Raw genomic sequence first — 17,383 nt, forward strand, 5'->3', positions numbered from 1 at the left:
GTTTCTGGCTTCAGAATATATAATTCTGTGTACATCTGTAAATGGCATATATTCTTTCTGAAAAATTAATTATACAGTAAATAATTCACTGATTACAACAAGGCTGTATCATTGATAGTGTGCAGAAAATAAATTGCTATAGCTTTATAGGAATGATGCTTGTAGTTGGGTTGACCAGGTTATATTTTCAAAAAGGAGGGCTGACTACACATTGAGACCATTTAATGGCTTATGATTGAGATGAGTTGTTGCATGGCTATCCTCTTCCTTTGTGTTTACTCATTCCATCAGTCATTGAAGTCTCCATTCTGTCAATTCATTTCTGCCTATCCTTCATAGAAATTATTCACAATGTACATCATATCTACATCAGTGCTGCAGTAGCCTTAGCTATATGGTTTTATCATGCCAGGTATTAACAGCCAGACAACTTCTAAAGCTTCAGGGCACCTTCCACATGCCAAAACTGTCAGGCAGCTCAAGCAGAGCTAAATGAAAGACAAGTTTGGGCACGAAGACCTTCAGAGATTTATTGCCACAGAAGAGGGTTCTCCTCCGGGGCTTTTGAGGATCAATGGTCAAGTTTTGCTGTTCCTTTGATGGGCAGATAATTCTCTTTGGGGGTAAACTTCCATTTTCTTGTTTGTGTTGTTGTTTTATTACTTTCCTCTTCAGAAAAGTTAACTAGGAGTGTTGTGCTTTAAGGGACTGTCATGATACTGTAGTGTACTTTTAAATGGTGCACTAATATTTCTGTCATTTAAAAAGTGGTGTAAAGTAACCAAAACAATTTTTTCTGTGGAGAAATTGTGTTAATTTTACTTTTGTGGGGCTAGCATAGTGTTTTTAAGCACTTTTCACTGTGTTTTCTGTCAAAAAAGTAACTTTTGTAGACAGTTAGTGTTTACTAGCATTTTCTGCTTATCTTCCTTGGGGAAAAAAGGCACCATTTTTGGCTTCATTATGAAAAGACTACCAGCCCCACAGTTGGTCCTTCTTCCAGTAATAAAAAGAAAAAAAAATAAGCAAACTGCCTTAGCTACAACAGCAGGCTAGCAATTTGTTTCAGCTGCAGGTGGGTAACTTTGCTGTGGCCATTTGTTATACCACAGACCACTCATCTTTTACCCTGGATCCCTTTGGTGTAGCACCTACAGGCACTATGGATGGGGGGGGGGTTACCCACATCCTCTGCAGCTGTTGGAGTCCCCTCAATAGGCAAGGGAGGGCCACTCTTATCAGTCCTGGGAGAGGGAACAGGGAAGCTTTCCCTATTGTGTCAGAATGCTGTGCTCATCCCTGGGCCCTATTTTTCCTGTCAGAAAGAAACAGAAAATCAAGCATGTATTTACACCACCTCAAATTTCTTTGGATAGGAGTAATGTACTGAGTCTGGCTCATGGTTTAATTAAGACTACTGATCCATCTTGTAAAGTAGTTTCTGGTAAAAAAAAAGGGATAGCTTTTTTTCTGAAGAGATTCTGATTCTACAAGTGAACAGGAATATGCAGGGATGAATACAGTTCTTTTCCCCAGATTTCTTATTCAGACTCAGAGGAGAGCTGAGTTTCTGTTTCTCTCTCTGTGGGGGTTTCTGTTTCCCTGGAATGCTAGAATGTACCAATGTTTTCAGTGGGAGGACACTGAGGTTTCTCAGTCCCTCAGAAAATAGTATGGGTTATTACAGAAGGATTTTCAAGATCCTACACCCATTCCTTCTATTCTGTCTGCTTTAAAGGATGTGTGTATTACTGCTTGCATTTGTCTTGAAATTCAGACAGGTGTCCCTAAAAAGGCAGATCGAATGTATAAAGTTCATCAGTCTTTTAAAACTTTATACATTATTCCCAAACCTGACCCAGCAGCTGCAGCTCTCATTAATCCCACTGCTGCTAATCACCTAGTCAAATCCATTCCTACTCTTTCTGATAAGGATGGGAAAATTATTGATAGGAATGGGAAAAAAGTGTAGACTTCTGCAACTTCGATTTTCATAATTTTGAATTTATAGGCTCATTTGTTAATGCTTGTTTTGACTAATTGTGAAAGTATAAGCAATGTTTTGTCTGCAGTTTCTTCTCATGAGAAAAAATAACTTTGTTTCTTCTTTTGCACAGGTCACAACTCATTGTTTACAGTGTGTGTATATGACTCTGCTGATACATCTTCTAGGTCTATGGCCACTGGCACTGTTTTCAAGAGGTTTGCATGGCTGTTTTCTCAAAACCTCCCAGAAGATGTTAAAGATGAGATTTTAAATTCACCCTTGCCTAAAGATTTAGTGTTTGCCCCCTCAAATGATGATCAAAAAGTGTGATGAAATGGGCAAGCTGATCCAGAGAATCTCTAAGATTTTTCAACTCTTCTTTTCCAAAATTTCCAAGTGATTTTTCCTTTCTTCTCATCTAATTTTGCCAAAAAGCAGAATAAACAATGTCAACAAAATTCAAGTAAACAGACATTTAAGAAGAAATGGCAAGGGAGTTCAAAAAGAAGTGTAGAACCTCCCAAAACAAAGGGCAGTCCATCAAGTCTGAATGACTATTCAAGAGACCTTGTGACCTCCTCTCAACCTAGCCCTTTTTTCTTCCAGAAAGTCTGAATCCCCACTTATCTCTTTGACAACAGAGACAAATGGGTTCTAAAAATCATCCATCAAGGTTATAAATGGCATTGGGAGGAAATACCTCCTTTACAGGGGCCATTCCTCATCCTCCAGATCAGACTCTTTGGCTTCCACCAGTTCTTCATGACATACCATTCTAAGTAGTGAAAACACCAGTTAATTTTTCCCAGATGGGAAGGATTTTTAAGCAAGGATGTTCCCAGTGACAAAGAAAGAAAATATTTGGAGACCAGTTCTGGATCTTTCTTTCCTAAACCTGTTTGTGATAGTGCCCACATTCAAAATGATGACACTTTACAACCTGTTACTTCCTCTTTCAAGTTTCCTGGAAACACTAGATACTTATCATTACATCCTTATTCATCCAGATTTCAGATGTTTCTTAACATTTTGTGTGTACTGGGATCACATTATCAGTTCTCTATATTATCCTGTGTACTATCAACTGTACCAAGAATGTTCACAAACTGTCCAGCTCCAGTAATAGCGCATTTCAGGCTACAGAACATCTATCCTTACTTAGAAGACTTGTTTATATTTGCAGAATCTTTTTCAAATTGTCAGCAATCTCTCTCTCTTTGGTGAGAGAATTCTTACACAAGCTGGAATTCCAAGAGAACATTCAAATGTTTTTCCTGATGCCTTCAAAAAGAATTATGTTCCAGGGATGTCAACTAGATACTCAATGAGCTTTTTTTCCACAGGAAAAAATAGGCATATATCTAGATCTATTTTTTCAGGTCACTGCAAAAGAATACTGCAGGATTTTAGGTTTCATGGCATCTATGATTCTCATGATACCCTTGGCAAGACTGCACATGAGAATGACACAGTGATATCTGAAATCTCTATGGTTCCAGCACCAATGCCCTTTATATTTTCAAATCCTAGTGTGGGTATTAGACAGAAGAGATACCATTTGTTGTAGACAGCAAATATCCTTAAACATAGCCCTCTCCTTCTCCCGCCTTGCTCTAAAGCAGTCAGTCACTACAGATGCCTCAGACTTTGCTTGCTAAGCAGTATCAGGAAGGATAAAAGTGCAGGAGGTGATGGGACACCAAGAGCAAATGGAAGCACATGACTCTCTGAACCATCTTTGATTCCTGGGATCTCTTCAAGTGATTACAGACAAGACCACAGTCATGCGTTACACCAATAAGCAAGGGAGAACCAGGTCGTACTCTCTTTGCAGACTAGCCATGTTAACTTGGGATATAGCTCACAGCACAATCTTACTTGGTAGGCATCCTGCGTTCTCTCAGAACAAAATTGTGTGACAGGCAAAGTGAGCAGGATAAAGAAGATCCTCACAAATGCAAAATAGTTCAAGGGGTCTTCCAAGATTTGATCCATCTGTGGAGAGTTCCTCAAGTAGACCGCTTTCCCCTCCTCTATGTACAATCAACAGAAATATTCTGTCCCAGGACTCCATGTAAAAAGACATGGTAGAGAGATGCATTTTCTCTTCCTTGGACAGGAATATTTTTGTATGCCTTTCCACCTTTTCCTACAAATATCCAGGGTACATCTGACGATTCATAAGGAATTCCCCAACATCATTGTGGTTATTGTCTTCTGGATCAGGCAACCATGGTCCTCCCTTCTTTTTGAAATTACCAGTTGCAATTACCATAAGCCTCCTCACTGACTGGATCTACTCACACAAGAACAGGGTATTTGATTCATCCCCACTTCAATCAACTTCAACTGACTGCCTGGATTACAAGATCTTAAATCCCTTTTAGGCACCTGTTTAATGAGGACATGCAGAAGATACTGTTGAGAATTATATATTAGTAAATGGAAAAGGTTTTCTAGTTGGTGCCAACAGCATAACCAGCACTTAATCAGGACTAGTTATTCTCTGGCTCTACAATATTTGTGTGAGTTACTATCCTATGGCCTTTCTTATTCATTTATTAAGGTTCATTTTTCGGCCATTTCAGCATGCCTGTCCATGGATCCTACTCTTTCAATGTAGTTTCATGTCAAAATGTTTTTGGAAAGGGTTTTGCATAAGAGGTCTCCATGAAAACTAGTGGCCCCTCCTTGTGATCTTAATTTTGTGTAAGAGAAGCTAACACTTGCTCTGTTGAACCAGCTAACTTGTCTAACTTCAGGTTCTGAACATGAAAAACAGTTTTAATGATTGTTCTAACCTCTGAAGATGGGTATCTAAGCTGCAAGGTGTTATGGTGAGCCAACCCTACCTCATTTTTCATAGGGTTGGGGTTTCTTTGAGAACAAATCCTCATTTTATGCTTAAAGTGGTATCTTAGTTTACTTTAAGCCACACTATCCATCTCCCCAGTTTCGTTCCTGAGCCTAAAAATGAGGGAAAAAGGATACTCCATACCTTGGATGTCCATAGCTAACTCAGGTGTTATCTTGACAGAACTAAGTCTTTCAGATATTCGGATCAATTGGTAATTTCTTGTGAAGGTAAGAAGATAGGACAACTTGTGTCAAAACAGACTATTTCCAAATTGTTGTCTATGGTTGTTACCTTTTGTTATACTCACAATAACAAAATTATTCCAAGCAGGTTCAAGGCCCACTCTACCAAGGTCTTGGCTTCACGTAAGGCTTTTTGGAAAGGGTTTTGGAAAGGGTTGGATTCTAGAAATATTCTAGAAGCTGCAACTTGGTGCTCTGTAAAATACTTTTCCTTCTCTAGGTCCAGATCAAGCTTTGCTAGGGCCATTCTCTAGGGCTCCTGAATCCCTCCCTTTTCACCTCCCAAATGTAGTAAGCTAGACTAATCTACCCATATAGCTAAGGCTTCTGCAGCAGTGATCAATATGATAAACATAGTACAGTTGTGTAAGTAAACTTACCATAACTGTAAATGCTTGAATGATCACTGCTGCCATAACAACTACCTCTTGTTTGTTTTGGTATGCTTTTTATGGCAAGGTGTGGACATTTATTTTTTGCAATTCCTTAGCTCTGTCCTTTCAGTACTCAGCCTTTCTCTTTTTGTTGGCAGGAAAGTTCTGAAAGACTTCTAACTTAAACTTATATTTTAGTCAGCTCAGTTCAAGCTGCCTAACAGTTTAGGCATGTGGAAGGTGTCCTGAAGCTTTGGAAGCTAGTTGTCTATTATATTCTTGGTTGGATAAAACCCATATAGCTAAGGTTACTGCAGCAGTGATCCTTCAGGTGTGTACTGTTAGGGTAAGGTTGCTTACACAACTGTACTTTTTCTGTTATGTACAAAATGTAAAAAATAAAAAAAAACATGCATAAGAATTTGAAAAATCTGGTTAACGTATTTGTCTAAATGGTCTAATTTCTTGATTTCTTACAGCAGAATCTCTCCATCTCAATCCTGCATATTAAATAGTTTATGTATGTGTGCATGCATGTGTGTACAGGCATGCATGTATGTATGTATGAATTTATTTATTTTGCTAACTAATTTCAGACCAAATAAGTCCACGGCACAAGTGTTTAAGGTCAATACAGGTGCAAAATGTGGTTAAGGGACTTGTTCAGTTCAGAGTTACACAGATTGAAAGTGGAAAGGACTACAGGATGAAGCTCATTAATTAGGCAAACCTATCAGATGCAAATAACTTGTTTTTTTTTATATGGGTAATCCCAAAGCACTGTCTGGTTAACTGATTTTCTAAGAGTCAAAGAATAAGCAACTGAAGACTGAAAGACTCAGGCCTAGGATTACAGTTTGAAGCTCATTAGCATCTGATAATGTTCATCCTCTAGGTTAATCTGACAGCCAAACATCATAGCCCAGTGGTAAGCAAAGACACTTGAAAGAAATCGTCATTATTATGTATCTCTTTATATTTTATTGTGCTGTTTTATTGATACTTAACCATCTTAATGTTTCTCACTCTTTTCCGTGTGTGTGTGTGTGTGTGTGTGTGTGTGTGAGATCTGACAGAACAGTGAAAACTATTTCTTTAAAAAACAATGATTAACAAAAAAATGTAGCTTGGCAGTTGTTGCAAATAACCAGGTCCTTAGCATATACAGATAAGGCCCGGAGTATGCCCCAGATGGCCTGGTTTAGATTAGGGTCCCATACAGTAGAGGAGCCAGTAGGGGATAGGCAGGAGTGTTGAGGCCATACCTGTTTGCCTCTTTTGGTGGTAGGTACATTCTCCATGTTAAAATGCCTGGTGAAGACAGGGGATCAAAAAGAGACCCTTCTTGTATGAGAAGCAGAACCATTGTTTATATCATGCATAGAAGAGCATGAAATCCCTCGCAGTGATGCATATCAGTTTTGTATGTCAACAGACATGCATGAGACAGCATACAGAAATGGAAATCCCTCTAACTGGAGATGCTCTGGCCATGCTGTCATGAAATTAAATGGGAACATAGGGTGGTGTCTGCTGCAGTGGTGGTTTGATGGTTGGCAGGAATGGAGCTTAAAAAAGATGTTTGTTTTTGAAAATAATTTTCTTCTGTTAAGAGAAAGTGGGAAAGCCTTCCATCTTTTATGCTACAGGGTGCTTTCACTCCCTTGCAACTCCAAACTTAAAACAATCAATCTCTGGCTTTGCTATATCTCAGGCAAGAACAAACCACCATCACTGTCAGCAAGTATTCATTGGTAAAAAACACACTGCAGCCAAGTGCATATATCCAAGCATATGCCCATGATACTTCAGATTGTTCACTTCACTTCACACACATTTTGCATAGCATTTATTGGTGCAGTAAAAGTGAATGTGCTTGATGTCCCCCTCTTCGGATTTGCCTTTATAATCTTCAGGCTGGAAACTAAGATCTCTTGCTAACCAAATTTTCTGATGACTGCAAACTTGGAGTTATTGTGTCATGTCCCTCTACATAATATAGTCAGACAGTTAGTTCATTACTATGAATTTAGTGACTGTGACCCTATTGGGGTGAAAAGAGACTGCTCTAGCTAGAAAAATAATAGAGGCTTGCAATACAATCATAGCTATGTCATCTGACACCCTGTGTAAACTCCCAAACTAACACCCTCTCAACTTAAATTATTTGAGAATTCAAAAAAAGTAAACAAATTATCTCGTCCACTGAATCTATAGGAAGATGCTTGCTATAAAGGTAACAAGCAGCTTGCTACAGTTTAACTTATCACACACAGAGCACTTGAGATCTGACTGCCCTTGCTGTTCTTGCAGCTCAAAAAAACAATGTTAGTATTGCACTCCTACACTACTGGCACCTGGCAATCATGCTCCATAGCAGCTTGCACTCGGGGAAGTTTGTTCCCTTCACCACACCATAGTTACACCTCTGGTTTGCAATAAAATGGCAGTCAAGTACTACAAGGAATTGGGAAAGAAATTTTTGCTAAATTAGATAGATATACATATTACAAATAATGACAATAAATGACCGTAAGATAAAGAAAGGAAGGAGAAAGAGCTGAAGAAAAAAAGTATAAGATAAAAATAATAAATAAATAAATCACTTGGGTTTTCTATAGAAACCAATATTCAGAGCCAATAAGGATATTGAGGCTTCTGGAGCACTGTCATGCTCTTGCTAAAGAGTTTTTAGCTCCTAAAATCTCACCCCCTACATGTGGCCCTCCCATCATAGTGAATGGTGTGCAATGGGCTAAGATGAAATATTCTTCTCACTTCTGCATGCAACTCAGCCACAGCCATGCACCACCTGGGTTTCCCTATCCTCCCCTAATGATCAACCATGAGACTGCATCCAAACATGCACACCCACCAACCCCAGGATGGACACGCCCATCATCCTTGTCTGTACTGTCAAGATCCTACCTTCTATCTGAACTCATAATCTGCATCCAAGCATACACACCTACCAACCCCAGGATGGACATGCCCATCATCCTTGCCTCTGCTGTTAAGATCCTTCCTTTTATCTGAACTCATAATCTGCATCCAAGCGTACACTCCCACCAACCCCAGGATGGACACGCCCATCATCCTTGCCTGTGGTGTCAAGATCCTACCTTCTATCTGAACTTCTAATGCACATCCAAGCATACACTCCCACCAACCCCAGGATGGACACACCCATCATCCTTGCTTGTGGTGTTAAGATCCTATCTTCTATCTGAACTCATACTGCCCAGATCCTAGTTAGGGCTTTATCCCTCTACTCCACTGCTAGCCAAAGTTTTTATTTTTTTACTCTATAACTAGTATATAAATGTAATTTCTACTGCTGGCTAATTTAAAATTCAGAAATACTGACATCTTGTCATTCCAGACCCCAAGACAAATCTTCATATTAAAGAATAGGGTAAAGAAACAAAGAAGCAAGTAAAAGCTGTACATTAATTACAACTCAATGAAAAGTTAGACCCATCCCACAGCATTTTAGGAATGCTGTGGTGCAATTCAGGTTCTACAGAAACCTGTCAAATCATAAAATTCAGCATATCCAAAACAGAGCTGTAAACTAGTGTGTTATTGATGCCAATAAGCATGTGGAAAGGAACCATTCATAGGTTCATAGGTAGGTACTAGGCTATCTGCCCGAGGGCATTCATAAGCCTAGCCAGAGTGTGTCGGCTTTCGCCACCCCATTGATTAATTAACTGATCCTCTGTCAAGCAGAGTCAATGAAGTGATCCCAGGGGTGTATTTTCTGTTACACATCCACTCGTCAAGGTTTCTCTTGAAGAGTGTTAGTGAGGGGCCCTGCCTGATATAATTTGGAATTTTGTTCCAAAGCATGGGGAGTCTCTGTAACAGGAATCTATCCCTCCAGCATGTTCTATTTATTGTTGTTGTGAGGTTTAGCTCACTAGACCGCGTGGCTCGCAGTGACTCGGATTTCTTTAGGTGGAGCATGCCCATCAATTCTGAGTAGGACATGGCTTTGTAAGTCAGGCAGAGATCACCTCTGAGTAAGTGATATGCCACTGAGTACAGCCGGAGATTTTTCAGTCAGGCTGCATAGAACAAATGTTTGAGACCAGTAATGCTCTTGGTGAGGTACTTTTGAGGTCTTTCCAGCTGTTGGAAGTGTCTTGTGAAGTACATCCCAAATGGAGCATTGTACTCTATGATGGGTCTAATGGGTGATGAGTAGAGGGGCACTATAACCTCTTTATTTCTAGATGCGAACCCTTTATTAATTAGATGGGCCACATAGAAAAATGTCCTAACTACTTTGGCAATATGATTGTCAAAGGAGAGATTACTATCTATCTGGGTCCCCAGATCTCTTATTACCTCTTCTGTATTAAGGGGGCTGCCACTTATGTGGTAATTTGTGGGTGTTTTGTTTTTCCAAAACGGGATGACTATGCATTTTTTGGCATTTAGCTTGAGGCCATGACTTTGACACGAGGTGTCCATCTCAGTAAGGTCCTTTTGAAGGATGTCTGTGTCAGCCGGAGAGTCAATTATGGCTCCCAGTTTGCAGTCATTGGCGAACTTGGTTAGCCATAGTCCTCCTGTGTTTGCCTGTACTTCTGAGAAGTATATGCTGAACAGTAGGGGTCCCAGGACCGAGTCTTGTGGGACACCACTTGTGACCAGTTTAGAGTCAGACCTGGCGCCCGCTATTCTTACCGTGTGAGTTCTGTCTGTAAGCTAGTTGGCAACCCATCTCGTGACATAGGGGTTTATGTTCAGGCTGGTGAGTTTTTCTGTAATACCTGAGTGGGGAATGGTGTTGAAAGCCTTGACAAGGTCAAGGTAGGCTGTGTGAATCACCTTTCCCTCTACTATGGCCTTGGTGACTGTCTCGAAGAAGTCAACCAGGTTTAGTAGGCATGATCTGCCCTTAACAAAGCCGAACTGGGTTGGGTCAAGTGTTTGGAGGTTCCCAGTGCCTTTGTTAATGAGTTCCATTACGATGCGCTCCATAGCCTTGCAGACCAGGCTAGTCATGCTTATGGGGCGATAGTTACAAGGGTTAGTTGTGGCCCCTCCTTTGTGGAGAGGAATAACCATTGCTGTGCACCATTCTATGGGCATGTAGCCTGTGGAGAGGCTGAGGTTGAACAGCGTGTTTAGGTGGGGGGGTTAGTTTATTCTGTAGTTCATACAAGACGCAGCCTGGGACACAATCTGGTCCCATTGATGCTGTATTTTTGGCTTTTGAAAGGGCTGTTTTCACCTATGCGTCTGTGATTTTTGGGACACTACACTTTTCCAGTATTGTTGTTGGCCCTTTTGGAGGTGAGAGGGGGGTGAAGTTTGCACTGACTCTATCTGCCAGGATGTTGGCAATATCAGTAGGTTAAGTATATTTTGTGCTATTTTGCACTAGTTCAGTGCATATCTATGAGTTGCCACTTAGATTCTTAACATAGCTAAAGAAGGCTTTGTGGTTATTTTTTGAATCCTCAGCTATTTTTCTTTCGAAGTTAGCCTAGGATGATTTCATGACGGACCTCATTTTCTTACTGATACTGATCAGGGATTTCTTTCCTTCTTGGCATTTGCTTTTTTTCTGGACTAGTTTTCTCCTTCTATTGTATAGCCTGTTTATTGCAGGGGTCCACCAAACTGGTTTCTTTCTCTTAGAGGAGTGAGTCTTGGTTTTGCTAGAGATGGCACGATCCATGCATCCTTGTAGGTGCTCAGAGAGTGCATTTGGAAAGGTTTCTGCATCTTGGGCAGCATTATCCTTTAAGGTGGGGGCTGTGAAACTTACCACCTCTGTCTTAAGTAAGGTGAAGTTTGCTTTAGAAAGGTTTTTTACTGTGGTTTCCTTAGTTGGGGGTGGTGGTGGGGTGTGGACATCCAGAATGATTAGTTTATGGTCTGATCTAACCAGTGATGGGTTGACCTCCGGTGTGGAACACCTGTTGCCCATGTTGGTGATGACCAGGTCCAATATGTTTTCACCTCTGGTAGGGAAGTTTACCAGATGATCCAGGGCATTTGAGATGATGAATTCCAGGAAGCGCTGGGCCTGGGAATTTGTACTCGAGTAGTTTTCCCAGTGAATGGTAGGGTAATTGAAATCACCCAATATCAGGGTGTTTGGTAGGACCTTCATGTTTTCCAGTGTCTCCAGAAAGGTGGAGTAGTGGTCCTGGGTCATGGAGGGTGATCTGTAGCAGGCCACAATTTGCATTGCAGATTTGCCTGATGTTAGTTGCACATGGATGATCTCAGAGGTATCATGCTGCGCCACTAACCTAGAGGTGTAGGTATCCTTGTTGAATATGGATACACTCCCTTCTTTTGAAACTAGAGAATTGCCAGAAATATAGAGAACGGATAAAGGAGGCAACCCCCTACAAGCAGGATGTGGGAAATCTTAGGTTCATAGGTTCATAGATTAGTACTAAGCTAACTGCCCTTGCAAGCCATTTTAAGCTTAGCCAATTATCCCTTGTGAGACTCAAACCCTGCATCTTGTGTTTGTAAGGCAAACACCTTAACCATTAGGCCACCCTCTTGCTCCTGTGCAAAAGAAGGTTTGCTGTAATTGCATATACAGTTTTTTTTAAACAGAAATAGTACTTCCAGTCTGTGTTCTGTGGCCGAAACGTGTGGTATGAGTTGTAGCCCGGTAGTGCTGGTTTCAGTTACTGCACAGATGTCGACGTTCTACATACTGAGGAGTGCTTCGAGCGCGTGCATTTTGAGATTTAAACTCCTGGTGTTGAGTAGCATAACCCTCAGTTTTTTTCTTAATTGTGCTGTTTACTGAGGTGGTTTTGACTTTTGAGCCTTGTCTAAAAAAGGCACTATGGGGGCAGCAAGAGCCTTGGCCAGTATTCGAAAGCCTAAGGGTGACAGGTGCAAGCCGTCTCTTGTGAAGCAACGCGGCTTGTCGAGCATGTCGTCTTAGGCTGACAGACACTGGATCCCCTTTGAATGACATCAGAAGCTTAGCCAATTGTTGAAATTGATCATTTTTTCTTTATACTGAGGTATCATTCTTGGTGAGGGCAGGATGCTACTCAGGGTCAGGGTCATACCAGCCTGGGCTACATGATCAGAGAGCTCTTCCATGTCTCTTTTCATGTAGTCCAGGGAGGTACATCTCAGGTAATTCACACTAACATGAACAATGACAGAGTCATATTTGTACTTAAGGTAAGGCAAGTGATTTAATGAGAATAAGTTTAATTTCTATTTCTGTTTCTTGAACTTCCAGGATCTATACTAGCGATTTCCTAATTTCCAAATATTAAAAGTCTTACTTTTAGTATTTATCTTATTTCTGGAGTAAGAGTGATTCATCAGTAGCCACCTGTGGAAGTACGATTTCTGTTTAAAACAAAACTGTATATGCAATAACAGCAAACCTTCATTTGCACAGGAGCAAGATTTACCACATCCTGCTTGTAGGGGGTTGCCTCCTTTATCCCTTCTCTACATTTCTGGCAGTTCTCTAGTTTCATAGCAACAACATTCAGAAGGGTATAGACCAGGGCCAGCTTAAAAGAGCTGTCTTTGAACATCTTACAAAGACATTCCATTAAGTGAACCGCAATCTGCTCCTTTGTTGTCTAGTATTAGCTTTGCTCAAGTCAGTGTTAGCTGAATAACTGGGTCTATATTAGAACATCGACTTTTTAAAACGTTGAATGTTCTAATATCGACCCCTATTCAGCCAACATTGATAACATCGAACATGCAGAACAGCAAATTTTTTCCAAGTGAAAAAATTTGCTGTTCCCACACACATACACACAACACAAACACACCAAACAAACAGCAATCCACAGAAATACACCTAAAATCCTACATCTAACCCTACACTAAACTGTACACACACCACTAGCTATCCACTTACCTTAACCCAAACACTAACCCTAAGGTCCGTCACTATCGCACACTCACCTCACCCGCGTCTTAACCCTAAATCACCTACCCCGCCCTAACCCTCACGTCCACACAATCACACACTTACCTGATCCTGACCCGTAACTTTCCACCACAGTGCTGAACATAGCAAAGCCACAGGAACGGCCAACAGAATTCCTTCCCTAGGAAGAAATTTGGTGTTCCGTAGCTTCGCTACTTTCAGATTTCTCAGGGGATGGCTGCTTTGCTTAACATATGTAAACACTAAAAATCTAAAAAACAGAAAACTTCTTGCTAATGCATATTTGTTTTCTGTTTTGAAAATATATTATTTTTCTCATTCTTGAGACTAAGTTATATGTGAAAATAGAAGGACATATATCATTTTTTTTGAGATTCATCATAAGATTTCTGCATGGTAATCTTTGCACTTTGCACTTCAAACCGAACTAATTGTCATTAAAGAAAAAACTCAGATACCCGCATGAGCTGTTTTAGTACAAAGATCATCAATAAAGCATTCTGAAATCTATCATAAATTTATTTGTTTTATCAGTTCTAGGAAATAGGAAAGAAGAAAAATCTGTGGACTGTGGGATTGTGTTTGAAATATTCAGTTTTACTTAAAGGGAAAGAGTCATAAATCAATAGCTCATGGAACTCTGGTAACTGCCAGAACTGTATTTAATTCATTTTTATTGTTCCAGGTTTACTTTCAGATCGAATTGTCTAGCATGTTAATTGCATTTGCCAAATTGACATTGCATTTAATGTTGTTATTTTCCTCTTGCTGTCACTTAAACTAGACGAAATCTTACAATTTGAAAGCAAATAAATAATACAATGAAAGATAAAAAGTACTTTGGAGATACAGGACAGTAAATGACACTCTGAAATGAATTAAATCAGCAACTCCAGATATCATATGTTTGAAAAGAATGCTACATATTGCACAGTACTTTGCACCCTCCTCAGCTGGATTCATTCATTCATGCATTATTTGTATACTATTAACAGTGCATTTGCATTCATTATTGCACATTTTATTGTTCTGTTTTGTAAGTAACATTTTGTTTCTGTGTTCACATATGTTTGCAGTGTGCCTATTATCTTGGTACACCTGCACTGTTTAACCGATTTTCTGTGCTGCTCATCTTGGGCTTGGGTCTTGACAGAAGGGGTTTTGAGGTCAGCCAGCTTACCTGGTTAACAAATAGATACACAAATAAATAAAAAGGTAAGTAAAAAAGCCCAAATGACACATGCATAGATTACAGCAGTAAACATTTCTTCACTTAGGACCCACACCATTTAATCAGATGTAGGCAGCCTTAATAATCTTATTCTGTTGTGAAAAGGATCATGTCTCACTGAAAACTCATGCAACTCTGTTTTTTCGTACCTCCAACTTTATACGTCTATTTTTCATGTAGTAAACACTATGTACGATATGGATTACTGCTGTCCTTTTCTCTTAGACATTACATATAACACAGGACCATATCATCCAGTAAGAGACTGCCATGTCAAAGTATCAATATGCTTCTATTAACCCTTTGTTTGATTACCTGCATAGTGTTCTGTTATTAAGCCAATTAGATTACCGATAATACTTGCTAATGATACCCTGCTTTATACTTTCAACACCTTATTGCCCATGTAATGCACATTTATGCATGCTGTTCTCAAATAATTCATTCAAAGATGGGATCCACAGTAACAATGCCACCCAATTTAACTTTTGTTTCAAGCATAAGAGGAAAATAAAATAAAGTAGAAAAAATACATTTAAATCTTATGTTCTGCTTTCTTTTCTCTTTGTCCTATCTCAGGCTTAATCTCTGGTGATAGTTATCCTATTCCAGGTCACATTTGATTGACAAAACAAAAAATATTCCTACCAGTGAGTGGTGGGAAATGTAAAAATCTCAAAACAAGTTACATTAATGTCAGAAGCATGTAAAAAAGCCATCTGATTGAATGTACTTACCTACATCAGCTAGATATCCTGCATGCCTGAGAAATGTACCTCAGACCAACTATGATACAGACATTTCTCCATCAGTTTACAGCATCATTAGACTGCATATTGGCTACAGCTCTGCTGTTTTTAGTAGTAATGCTCTGCACAAATAATGCCATCTAGCTCATTCCTGATTCACAGACTCTACAATCATGACACTGGGAATCAGTATCATAAAAAGCAAATAAAAAATATTGGTATCATGCCTTTAGCAGGAAAACACCACTCAAACAGCATCACCCTAAACACCGAGGTCCCACAAGGTTGCATAATCAGTCCACTTCTTTTCACAGTTCTAACACATGACTGCACAGCTACGCATCAGTCAAACACAATCATCAGATTTGCAGACGACACTACAGTAATTAGCCTCATCAAGAAGGAAGATGAGGGAGCCTACAGGGAGGAGGTGAACCAACTCATTCATTGGTGCACTGACAACAACTTATCACTAAATGTTGGGAAAACCAAGGAAATCTTCATTGATTTCAGGAAGGAGAATAAGCCACACACTCCTATCATCATCAATGTTGCCAGAGTGGAGAGAGTAAATAGCACCAAATTCCTAGTGCTACAATATTTCACAAGATCTACGTTGTGCCACAAACACATTCTACCTTATATAGAGACCCCAACAATGTCCCCACTTCCTTAGGAGACTTTGTAGAGCTAACCTCCCCCACAGGCCCTGCTTACCTTCTACAGAGCCACGATCGAGAGCATACTGATAAACAACATCGTTATCTGGTATGGAAATGGCTCTCGAGGGGATCAGAAGGCAGTGGATACGATTATTAAACAGGCCACAAAAAATCACTGGCTCTAACTTTCAGTCCCTACAGGACGTATATTCAAATGGATGCTATGATAGAGTGCAAACCTATTAAGGAATATACATCATCTGGCTTATGGACTGTTCAAACTCCTGCCAACAAGGAAGCACTACAGAAGCATTAGATGCAGGACATCCAGATTCCATAACAGCTTCTTCCCAAACGCTATTAGACTGCTGAACAAACACACAGCCTAACCTGATAAATGGATAAAACATTATTTATGTGCAATATGTCATTGTTATTTACATAACTCTCTACATAGCTCACTTTATACATCTCTATCTGCACTATGAAAACTGCAAACTGTAAGTTTATGGCATATATTGGTGGTGGGTAAATTTTATATGTGTGCTCTTTTATTTATTTATAGTACTGTTTTTTATATGCCCTTATATTTCTACTGAGTCTGTTCCTGCTGTTATTTGTTTTGTTTCTGCTGAATAAAAGCTTTCATTTTTTTTACTTTATTTATTTTTAGTATCTTATTTTTGATTTCTATTTTTGCTATTTAAATTACAAGGGTAGTGTGACATTGGTGAGGACTGCGGTGGGAGTGACAGATATGTTTAAGGTGGAGGTGGGATTACATCAAGGATCAGCTCTGAGCCCTTTCTTATTTGCAGTGGTGATGGACAGGTTGACAGATGAGATTAGACAGGAGGCCCCGTGGACTATGATGTTTGCAGATGACATTGTGATCTGTAGTGAGAGTAGGGACCAGGTTGAGGAGACCCAGGAGAGGTGGAGATATGCTTTAGAGAGGAGGGGGATGAAGGTCAGCAAGACTAAGACAGAATATATGTGTGTGAATGAGAGGGAGGATATATGAATGGTGATGATGCAGGGAGTAGAGTTGGCGAAGGTGGATGAGTTTAAATACTTGGGATCAACAGTTCAGAGTAATGGTGAGTGTGGAAGAGAGGTGAAGAAGAGAGTACAGGCAGGGTGGAATGGGTGGAGAAGAGTGTCAGGAGTGATTTGTGACAGACGGGTACCAATAAGAGTGAAAGGGAAAGTCTACAAGAGGGTAGTGAGACCAGCTATATTATATGGGTTGGAGACGGTAGCATTGTCGAAAAGGCAGGAGTCAGAGCTGGATGTGGCAAAGTTAAAGATGTTAAGATTTGCACTGGGTGTGACTAGGGTGGACAGGATTAGGAATCAGTAT

At 40.0% G+C, this 17,383-nt stretch overlaps 1 protein-coding gene across 1 annotated transcript in view; it reads right to left on the bottom strand.

Annotated features, from left to right (window-relative positions):
• MYO3A (myosin IIIA) overlaps positions 1–17,383 on the bottom strand; it is a 2,697,794-nt gene that overhangs the window by 352,156 nt on the left and 2,328,255 nt on the right. The gene's annotated exons all lie outside the window — the stretch shown is intronic.

Source organism: Protopterus annectens, chromosome 3.part0 (genome assembly GCF_019279795.1).
Source record: "Protopterus annectens isolate FY-2018-M chromosome 3.part0, PAN1.0, whole genome shotgun sequence".
Classification (NCBI taxonomy): domain Eukaryota; kingdom Metazoa; phylum Chordata; order Ceratodontiformes; family Protopteridae; genus Protopterus; species Protopterus annectens.